Raw genomic sequence first — 12,127 nt, 5'->3', positions numbered from 1 at the left:
GGGGAAATTCCAGTGACACACACATACAGCTCATCATCTCATTAACAACATATCACAATCATTACATTTTTACAGTAACAACGGCACAACATAAATTCAAACAGACATGTACATTTGTTGACACATGTCGACTACAGAATGCCTGAGACACCATATGCGATAGTCGGCTGCGACAACACCGGGGTGTCGTTGCGCCAGGTGGCGGGAGGGAGGGTGGAAAGATTGTCCAGCGGGAGGGCCTTTGGTGATGAGACAGTCTTAGGCTCCCCCCCTCCAGCACGCGTACTAGTCGGCTGCCGTCACCATCACGTGGGAGTGGCGCCGGGCATACACGCGGGAGGGGGGATTGGGTAGGGATTGGGGGTGGGGGGGCCGCTTGCCACTCTTATCTCCCAGAGGGCCTTCGACTCCAGCAGCTCCCTGGTTCGACCTTGGTCCAGGAATTTGTTTTGGCTGACTGACTGGCACATTTATCCCAGCCACGTCACTTTAAATTTGATTTGAATAGAGTGAAATATAACTCTATTGATTTGAGTGGAGTGAGTTTTAACAACTCCGTCCAAATGACTGAATGCATTATTAGTCCAAGTGTCCAAGTGTCTTAATCAGTTCATTTTGGTAGGTCCTGTGCGCGGTAAACAGATCCAAAATCTTCTTATTGCAGTCCAAAAGCTTCGATAATCCAAAAATGACCACGTCTTCAAGTTGGTAGCCCGATTATGATGTCCCAAGAGGCAGAGAGGGTTAGCCTTATTCTGCTTCTTGACGAAAATATGCAATCCACTGATTAGATCCATTTAGAGTTGATTTGAGTATAGTCCGGCAACCGGCACGAAGCAGAGCATAGCCGCGTCGGGCTCCATGGAGCAGTAGAGGCGGCGGTAGGAACGGCCTTGAGGAGCCTGGGGAGAGGAGAGAAATGCGACTGTCTCTGGGAAGGGCTGGGAAGGAAGTGTGGAACGCCCTACCCACAGCTGTAAAGGAATGTGAATCAAGTTTAAGTTTAAGTTTCTTTAATAGTTGTCATACAGAAGTACAGAATACTTTTATACAAAATGCTTCTTACTGTTACGCTCCAGAGACTGTGCTAGACAAGATAAGTATGAAATAAAATAGTATAGCATGTAAAATAGAAGTAAAAATAGAGGTCACAGTGTTCAGTATAGACATGTGTACAATGTTCGATGCAGAATAGAAGTAACTGAGTTACCATACAATATACAATATACTATGCAATGTACTAATATACAATACTATATAGTGCAGAGCAGAAATGGGATGAGGTACAATTTAGGTACAATTTACAGTAAGGTGTACGAGTTGTAGTGCAAATCCTTTACCAATAAATATAAAGTGTAAAGTGTGTTTAGGTGATCTAAAGTGTGGAGAGTGGGTGCTGCAGTGTGTTGTTTGTTTAAGTGAGTGTGTGCGTGTGGGTGTGTGTGCTGTGTGCATTTGATGGTTGTTGCATAGTGTTTATTGTTCGTTGAGCAGCCTGATGGCCTGGGGATAGAAGCTTCTTCTGAGTCTTTCTGTGCTCGCCTTAAGACTCCGGTATTGCTTGCCTGACCGCAGCAGTTCAAAGAAGCAGTTGTTCGGGTGGCTGGAGTCCACTACCCACTTTCAAAACTACTCTCAAAGAGCACCTACGGGAGACTGCAATTCAAAACTGGCCCCTGTAAATGTCCAAACCCAACCCCCTCCAATGTACAGTTCCCCCCCACCCGCCTACCCAACCCCCCCCCACTCCACCCACCCAACCACCGCCAATGTACAGTCCCCCCCCCCCCACCCCACCTACCCAACCTCCTCCAATGTACAGTTTCTTCCCCCTCAAATGTATTTACTCTCTCTTTAGACTCCTTTTGTATCACAAACAGTACTGTATTTGTAGATCTGGTATGTCATAAATGTCTAGATGTAGCAGTACTGTCTATCTGTATGTCATGTATAATATGTTATGATGAATTGAAAATGGGGGACCCTGATGTAAACAAGACGAAAGTCTTTCTCTGGTCTGCATCCCCTTAACAATTGTGTGTATTGAGCTGTACTGTATTGTACCCATTCTGCAATCTGTTAATAAAGTTTTCAATCAATCAATCAATCAATCAATCAATCAATCAATCAATCAATGTTTTCAGGTACGTACAATAAGTTCCTCCCCTTCGTGGTGATGGGCGTGGCCACAATTTTCGCCGGTCTGCTCAGCCTGTTGCTACCGGATACCAAACACCAGGCACTCCCAGAATACATCCCTCAGGTCAAACCACTTGTCCGGTAGGTTCCAGTAATGGAGATATCAGTCTGTATAACTGTCTGTGTGTCAGTCTGTATAACTGTCTGTGTGTCAGTCTGTATAACTGTCTGTGTGTCAGTGTGTATAACTGTCTGTGTCTCAGTCTGTATAACTGTCTGTGTCTCAGTCTGTATAACTGTCTGTGTCTCAGTCTGTATAACTGTCTGTGTGTCAGTCTGTATAACTGTCTGTGTCTCTGTCTGTATAACTGTCTGTGTCTCAGTCTGTATAACTGTCTGTGTGTCAGTCTGTATAACTGTCTGTGTGTCAGTGTGTATAACTGTCTGTGTCTCAGTCTGTATAACTGTCTGTGTGTCTGTCTGTATAACTGTCTGTGTGTCAGTCTGTATAACTGTCTGTGTGTCAGTCTGTATAACTGTCTGTGTGTCAGTCTGTATAACTGTCTGTGTGTCAGTCTGTCTGTGTGTCAGTGTGTATAACTGTCTGTGTGTCAGTCTGTCTGTGTGTCTGTGTCTCAGTCTGTATAACTGTCTGTGTGTCAGTCTGTATAACTGTCTGTGTGTCAGTCTGTATAACTGTCTGTGTGTCTGTGTGTCAGTCTGTATAACTGTCTGTGTCTCAGTCTGTATAACTGTCTGTGTGTCAGTCTGTATAACTGTCTGTGTCTCAGTCTGTATAACTGTCTGTGTCTCAGTCTGTCTGTGTGTCTGTGTCTCAGTCTGTATAACTGTCTGTGTGTCAGTCTGTATAACTGTCTGTGTCTCAGTCTGTCTGTGTGTCAGTCTGTATAACTGTCTGTGTGTCTGTCTGTATAACTGTCTGTGTGTCTGTGTGTCAGTCTGTATAACTGTCTGTGTGTCAGTCTGTATAACTGTCTGTGTGTCAGTCTGTATAACTGTCTGTGTGTCAGTCTGTATAACTGTCTGTGTGTCTGTGTGTCAGTCTGTATAACTGTCTGTGTGTCAGTCTGTATAACTGTCTGTGTGTCTGTGTGTCAGTCTGTATAACTGTCTGTGTGTCTGTGTGTCAGTCTGTATAACTGTCTGTGTCTCAGTCTGTATAACTGTCTGTGTGTCTGTGTGTCAGTCTGTATAACTGTCTGTGTGTCTGTGTGTCAGTCTGTCCAGGTTGTTCGCGAGGCCGACTCCTCCCGAAGACAGGGATGGAGAACAGACACTCCCTGAAGAAAGGGCTGATCTAGAACGGAACTAAAACAGCGGTTTCACTTCTAGAAAGTATAGAATTCTATGAGCGGTCCAAACTTGGGCTTACTTTTCGTTGCATTATTTGGAAAGTAAGATTTTTAAATTTGATTTAATTCCTGAAAGCATCGTTGGAAATCAGGGTCCAACCCTCAATGTATTCCAGAGAAATAAATAAAGGTCAAATGAATGAATGATTGAATGTCTCTGATTTTGTAACTTTGGTCGCAACTTAACTTGGTCGTTAACCCTCGTTAACCCTTTCACTGCCACACGACAGAAGGTTAACCCTTTGCTATCACACAACAGTAATAAAGGGCTAATCTTCTGTATTGTCACAGTGAAAGGGTTAACCGGCTGTCGTGTGGCTGTGAAAGGGTTAAAGAACCCAGGACGCCTATCACAAAGAGTTGGGGGTTCCCCGACATTCCTGGCCAAATTCCCCATCAGGTCTCTGACATCAAGGCCACCTAATCATCCCTCCCCCAAACACATAACATGCGCCCAGAAAAGCGTTTTTTTTTTTTTTTTACTTGAACTTGAGGACTGCATACTTTTCTTGCAACGCTTATCTTTATACTTTATACTTATAGCACATGCATAAGCCTGATCTCTTTTGAAAGATAACACTTTTAGTGCTAATGAAATAGAGTAACATAGGGCTGAACTTGAGTTGTACTTGTACTTGTGTACTCACGTTTTTCTGTAGTAATAATAATCTTTTTTATTTGGAGGCGCCTTTCAAAACACCCAAGGTCACCTTGTAGTAGTTGCTATATCCAAGAAAATGATATCCCAAAAAATGTGTATAAGCTGAAAACACAGTGGGTCCATAGCCTGAAGTCTTATGTAGTACAGGTCCAAGTTTCATAGAAGTCCGTTCAGAAATGGGTGATTAAGAGCGATTTTGGTAAACTGTTTACAAAACAAAAAGCTGTCCAGTATTCCATTTCCTCATTCACGGCAATTAATTTAGAGGATTTCTTCACTTCCGGTTTTCGCTCATAATATTCACCTAGATCCCTGATTCGCACAACCCCACGTGGGGTATCATTGGAAATCTACACTCATTGGGATGTCCCGATCCGATCACGTGATCGGGATCGGGGCCGATCACGTGATTTTCCGAAGATCGGGATGCGTCTATGCCTTCTACAACGCTGTTCGGTTTCCGGGTTCCTCTGATTGGCCACTAAGCCCACGTGACCCTACGCTAGCACGCCCCCCTTATCGCCGCCAGTTATCGCTTGCGCATGAGCCGCGACAAGCCCCTTCAATGAACAGAGCTCTCATATTTGCGAATGCATAAACTATATCTTAAATTATGGCTATGTGTCTAATATGGCCGTCGCTTATCAATGACTTGTTTTGTTTACATCAGGGTGAACGCTGTTGCATTCGCAAATATGAGAGCCAGCAATACGCAGCTCCAGTTAACCTAATTTATACCGTAATGAATCATTAAAAAAATATACCGTTAACTGGAATATGTTGTTTCTTTACACATATGTTGGATTATGTAATTGGTTTGTCATGACAAACCAATTAAAAATTGCTACTTTACATCAGGGTGAACGCTGTTACGCTGCCACCACCCACTTCAATGACAGAGCTCTCATATTTGCGAATGCATAAACTATATCTTCAATTATGGCTATGTGTCTAATATGGCTGTCGCTTATCAATGACTTGTTTTGTTTACATCAGGGTGAACGCTGTTGCATTCGCAAATATGAGAGCTCTGTCAATTGATAAGCGACGGCCATATTAGACACATAGCCATAATTTAAGATATTTGCGAATGCATAAACTATATCTTAAATTAGACCCACCATCAGACCCAAATACATTTTTTTTTCTTTTTTTTTTTCCAATTTCTCACATTACATTCACCCTGAATGTTGACGTTATCCAGGTGAAAAATTAACTTCATTGATTTCTGCTCTGTGTGACAATAAATAAATGAATGATGATATGCAATTTAAAACCAAAACTACGGCCTCAGTATGAGTTTAAAACGTGAACATGGTCATGTTTGTTGAATAATTTTTTTTTTTTTAAATAAAAAAAAAAAAAAGAAAAAAAAAAATTATCGGATCGGGAAATATCGGTATCGGTAGATACTCAAAATCACATGATCGGGATCGGATCGGGAGCAAAAAAACGTGATCGGGATAAATCATCTTCGCAATTGGCGAATGATTGACAGTTCTAGAGCCTCGGGAGTCAGGGGTGGTAATCTGTCACTCGCATGTACAAAGTCGCATATGAATATGAATTGCCCCACTGAGAACCACTGAACAGCTGTGGGTATGGCGTTCCACATTGATGTGGCATAATTGCGAAACGTGTTTAGTCCCTTGTTTGAGCCGAATCTGGGTTGAACATGATTTTCTGGAGCTCCCTCTGGTGTTGTGGTCATGGTATTTACTGACCTTTGGTTAGTACCTCGACATGTACATGGGTACCTTAGTGGTGTAGTGTATCTTGTAGACCAGGCCCCTTGCAAGTTGCTGTACTCTGTCGTCTACTCTAAGCCATCCTAGGTTGTCAAAGTGGGCAGGGGTGAGGTGGGTTTTAGGAGTAAGGCCAAGCAGTAGTCTGACCAGTTTGTTTTGTGATGTTTGTAGCCTTGTTTTAGGGGCTTTGAGGTGCTTTGGTACCATGAGGTGCAAGCATAGTCGTATAGTACCCTTGAATGAGTGCTCCTGTTAGAGTCTTCAATAGAGTAACTGTTTCTATTCTATTCTCCCTATAGAGTAATGGAGTAGAACAGAGCATAAACAGAAACAGTATCTATATTCGAACTAGAGAACAGGTTGTTTCTAGAGCAGCAGCTTGTACTCTATTCAAGACTATATACTTCAGTAGTCTCCATTCTGCACTATTCACAGAGGCCACCAGGTGTCAGAGTTGTACCATTTTCTGAGGAGCTGCGCTGTTGCTACTATCAGTCCACCTGCAGGAGACATTTCTGCCACCAGAAACATGCAGCATTGTTTCCCCTGGTTTGACTATTTTGTCTTCAAAATAAAAGTTTAAATATAAACCTGATCTTTCTAGGAACTCAAGAGGAGATACGATATAAGATAAGATAAGATATTCCTTTATTGCTCCTTTTAGGGTATGTAGTAAACTATATGCAGGGGAGTTGTGGGATATTTTCAATGTTTTAGCTCATTTTGATTTAAATTGTATAATTCCCATTTTAAAATGTTTTACCATGGTATGTTTGGTATCCTTTTTTTCAGCACAGCCTCACATATATGACCTGACAGTTAGTTTTCATACTGTATAATACTGTATCCTGTATACTGCATAATGTACAACACAAAACACAAAATCGGATTGAGAAAATGTGTTCTTTTTACTATGAACCAATGCAAACATATTCAATCAAGCATATAAAACAGTGGAAATGCACCATCAGGTAGCATATTTACATAAACAAAAGAGAACAGGACAGAATTCAATTCAAAAACAATTGTTTTCTCCATACACAGGTAATAAACCCAGACGAAATTTAGATTCTCAACTGGAAAATCTCACCATCATGCTTTTTTAGAAAGAGTCAGTAAAAAGTAAGTAAAAGTACAAAAAAATTCAAATAGTGCATCATTATGGAATGTAACTAAAGTAATGTGCAATAAAAATACTTAAAAAAAAGTTAAGAGGAATATTCAATATACATATTTATTACATGGCGTTTTAACATTCGCCGAAATGCTTGATTGTGATTGGTCAATAGCCCCTGACAGCGGTGAATTATTTTTCGATAACCACCGGTGATTATTGTTTTTCGCAGCTGGAGTAATCAAGCCCTGTTTCAGTGCAATCAGACACACCTGCCGGGCTGCCGGCGATAATAATAATCACTTTATTTGGGCTGACAGAGCCACAGAACAACTGCGTCTGCATTTGATCTCGTCTTGTCGATGGTGTAAAATGAATTAGGTATATTGTTAGTAAGTTAGCCATGTAATAAGCGGGATAATGTATAGCTATACTCGGTCATTGTCGCTAAATAATTGACCTTCACTGACGTTTAAAACACCTCGGCGAGGCGCCTCGGTGTTCTAAACTCTGTGTCGGTCAATTATTTTGCGACAATGACCTCGTATATACATTATCCCTTACATACACTATATAGACTACACACATATATGTGTGTGTGTGTGTGTGTGCAACATTGTACTGTGCTGTACTGTGCTGTCCTGTATGTGCTCAACTGTGCCACGCTTCGAAACAGTCTCTGCCAATGACGACACAGAGGGCTACATCACAGCGCTTGCATTTCCAGGGATAAAGAATAAAATAGGCCTAAGAATAAGATAATAATAGAGTACGTACCGGGACAGCAGGTGTTCCCTTCTTGGCGTCATTGGTGTCGTCATCCTCTGGATCGCTCATGTGGAGGTTCCATAGGATCGACCTGAAGTCAAAGTCAGCTGGGGGTCTTCGCCTGGCCTTGGTTGTAGGCTACGCACGTCTGCAAATAAATGGCACACACATTGTACATAAAACATTGCTCATTTATCACACTACAACACTCTGCACAGTGCACACACACTGTATATACGCTCTCAACATTCCATTCTGTATATATTGCAAAGTCTGCAAACTGAGTAATAAAAAAAAAAGCTATAAACAGCCATAATAAGTCTGTCTCACCTGTCTGAGTCATTTGACCTGGCTGGGCCCCGCCTCGCTGGGCCTTTGCCCCTTGTCCTTCCGGTCGTTGGTCCAAGTTGTTCTGGTATCTTGTCATCGCTGTAGAGTAGACAATGACATGTAAACACATTATACTTTTATGAACAGTACATCATACAGGCACACACACACACACTCTCTCTCTCTCTCTCTCTCAACATTCCATTCTGTATATTGCAAAGTCTGCAAGCAATAAAATAAAGAATAAAAAGCAATAAAAGTCTGTCTCACCTGTCTGGATCATGGATCATGCCTGTTTCCTCTGCTACTCCCAGGCTCATCGTCTCTATGTCTCATGTAGAAATACATTATTTTCAACTAAGAGTCTAGACTAAGTGTTTTATTCAAACGTTGTACATGTGTGAGGTGTTTCCCAGACAGAACAGTTCAGTTATTTATTGTTTTATCAACACCAAATAAAAAGTAGCATGTAACTTCCGGTCTAGAGTAACTTCCTACGTCAAAAAAAACCTGGAAAAAGACTACAATTCCCAGGCAGACCACGTCAAACAATTGACGTCAAACAATTGACGTCATTCTATCGCGCCCGCGATATCAGCGTCGCCGTAGAGTTATGTGCTGTTTTTGGGGATTTGTACTTTACTCGAGTATTATTAGGTTTGTATACTTGTACTTTTACTCAATTACATTTCAGAGGAAAAAAACATACTTTTTACTTTTTAGACATACAAAGTACAAAGTACAAATCTCGCAGGTCCAACTATTTTAATTAGTATATTTGTTTCTCTGGCCGAACTAACGTTAACGGTATTAATAATCCTGCGGCCGCACTTTATTTAAAAACAGCCAATCAAATCCCCATCAATGGAAAATTATCCCGGCCATACCCCATGCTGATTGGTCCTTGTGCAAGACTAGAAAGCAGGGATCTTTGATTAAACACCTGCTATCGAAGAATTCTCCACTTGCACAAGAATTCTCCACTTGGGCTGTATTTCATGTAAAAAAAGTGTAGTGTTAGAGTTAGCCACATTAGCATTTAGCTCCGCCTAAATCCAATACATGAATCTGTTAGATATGGGGCATGAAATGAGACATATAACTCAATTAGTATCGACGTGGCATCTGTTAGACCCACGTTTGATATTCTGGAAAGAAGAAAGTGACAATAAAGTTGTTTAATTGACGGGAAAGGGTTTATTTTTTATTTATTTTTATGGCTCAAATATTCACATGTTGTACACTGTATACAGCAGAAGTGGCGGTTAGGGAGTCAACTCCTGGTCCACGATAGCACCCAGTGTACTGATAAACTGTGTATGTGGAGTGTGTACGTTTATTTTGTATATGTGTGTTTTATATGTGTGCGTTTAGTATGGATGTGTGTTTTATGTGTGCATGTTTTATATGTGTGAGTGCACGTGTTTCGTGTGTGTGTGTGTGTGTGTGTGTGTGTGTGTGTGTGTGCGAACCGGCATGTACTTCTAAATACATTATGATATCCTCTGCAACGACCCAAAGCATCTACACACAAGACATTAGTGATCTCTAGGGAGGCTAAGAGTAATGTGGAAATCCGCTGAGTACAGTGGTGGATAGCGCAGGTCCAATATGAGATAGATATGGGTCCCATATTTCATAAAAAGTGTCCAACTTGGAGTGCAGCATACATGTGATGTATTCACAAGGAATACAGTCCATAATAATATTGTGCCATGACCTCTTTGATGGGACCTCGTCCTTGATCCAGAACAACAGAATGTTTTTCCTAGAAGCAAATGTCAACAAATTGAACAGTCTCCTATGTTTGAAATTGGCAATGTGAATATCTGGGAAGCCTAGTAAGAGGCAGAGGGGATCCAGTTCGATGGGGGTCTGGAATATATCAGATAGTTCCTCTACGATGTCGAACCAATATTGATTGATTGATTGAAAACTTTATTAACAGATTGCAGAATGGGTACAATACAGTACAGCTCAATACACACAATTGTTAAGGGGATGCAGACCAGAGAAAGACTTTCGTCTTGTTTCCACCAGGGTCCCCCATTTTCAATTCATCAGGACATATATGACATACATGACATACAGATAGTCAGTACTGCTACATCTATACATTTATGACATACCAGATTTGCAAATACAGTACTGTTTGTGATACAGAAGGAGTCAAGAAAAGGGAGTATATACATTTGACGTAGAAACTGTACATTGGAGGAGGTTGGGTGGGGGGGGTTGGGTACACTGGGATATTGACAACCATACTGGGTAATTTACATTGGAGGTGGTTGGGGGGGGGGGGGGGGCACACTGTATAGACAAGCAAAACTGTACATTGAGGGGGGGGGAGACTCTGTACAAACAAACAAAATTGTACATTGGACTATTGACAAAACCATACTAGGTAAATTACTGTACATTGGAGGGGGTTGGGTTAGGATATTTACAGGGGCCAGTGTTGAATTGCAGTCTCCCGTAGGTGTCTCTTGAGAGAGGTTTTGAAAGTGGGTAGTGATCCACATTCCTTTACAGCTTTGGGTAGGGCGTTCCACATTGATGTGGCATAATTGCGAAACGTGTTTAGTCCCTTATTTGAGCCGAATCTGGGTTTAACATGATTTGTGGAGCTCCCTCTGGTGTTGTGATCGTGGTATTCACTGACCTTTGGGAAGTATTTTGCCATGTACATGGGTACCTTGGTCGTGTAGTGTATCTTGTAGACCAGGCCCATTGCAAGTTGCTGTACTCTGTCATCTACTCTAAGCCATCCTAGGTTGTCAAAGTGGGCAGGGGTGAGGTGGGTTCTAGGAGTAAGGTCAAGCAGTAGTCTGACCAGTTTGTTTTGAGATGTTTGTAATTTTGTTTTTAGCGCCTTTGAGGTGCTTTGGTACCATGAGGTGCAAGCATAGTCGTAGTACCCCTGAATGAGTGCTCCTGCCAGAGTCTTCAGGGTATTCTTGTTTACCAGAGAGGAGATCCGGTACAAGAATCGAGTTCGTTGGTTGACTTTTTTTATTACATTGGATGCCATTTTGTCACAGGAGAGATTAGCCTCTAGGATGGAACCCAGGTAGGTAATTTCATCTTTCCTTGTGACAATATTGTCACCCACTGTAACTGAGAAGCCGTCGGTCTTGCTGAGTTTGTTATTTGAACCGAAGAGAATGGACTCTGTTTTGCCCATGTGTAATGATAGTTTGTTATCAGCGAGCCATATGCAGATTCTGCCTAGTTCCGAGCTGAGGGTTTTTTCAACCTGTAACTTGTTCTTGTCAGAGACCAGCAGGGCTGAGTCGTCCGCAAACAGGAACAAGTTGCAGTCACAAGCTGACGACATGTCATTTGCATAAATTAGGAACAGTAGCGGTCCTAGTATGCTTCCTTGTGGAACACCACAGCTCACTGTGAGAGGGGGGGATAGGGTACCGTTTACCTCCACCATCTGTTCCCTCCCCTCAAGGTAGGATTGCATCCAGCTCACTGATAGACTATCAAAACCAATTGCTTTTAGCTTGTCAATCAGAATGGAGTGATTGACCGTGTCAAAGGCCTTTTGTAGGTCCAGCATGACCATGCCGCAGTATTTGCCTGCGTCCACCTCTTGTTTGATGTGGTCATTCAAATAGAGAAGGCATGTGTCAGTGGAGTGGGATGTTCTGAAGCCAGATTGGAATTCGTAGATTAGATTTTTTTCCGCTAGGTACTTTTCGACCTGTTCGTAGACTATTTTTTCCATGACTTTCGAGATGGAGGTGAGAATAGAAACAGGGCGGTAGTTGCCTGGAGCCGGTCTGCATCCCCTTAACAATTGTGTGTATTGAGCCGTACTGTATTGTACCCATTCTGCTGCAATCTGTTAAATAAAGTCTTCATTCATTCATTCTTCGCGCGCGGCATGTAGCCCCTTTCGTGACTGTGATGCACCGAATGAAGCCACAGTCACTTGCTCCTCAATAGGAAACCAACGTATGTTGACCATGAAGGACTGGTTCTG

The sequence above is a fragment of the Notolepis coatsorum genome (assembly GCF_963971535.1).
Source record: "Notolepis coatsorum genome assembly, chromosome: 16".
NCBI lineage: Eukaryota > Metazoa > Chordata > Actinopteri > Aulopiformes > Paralepididae > Notolepis > Notolepis coatsorum.
This window is presented reverse-complemented; position numbering follows the sequence as displayed.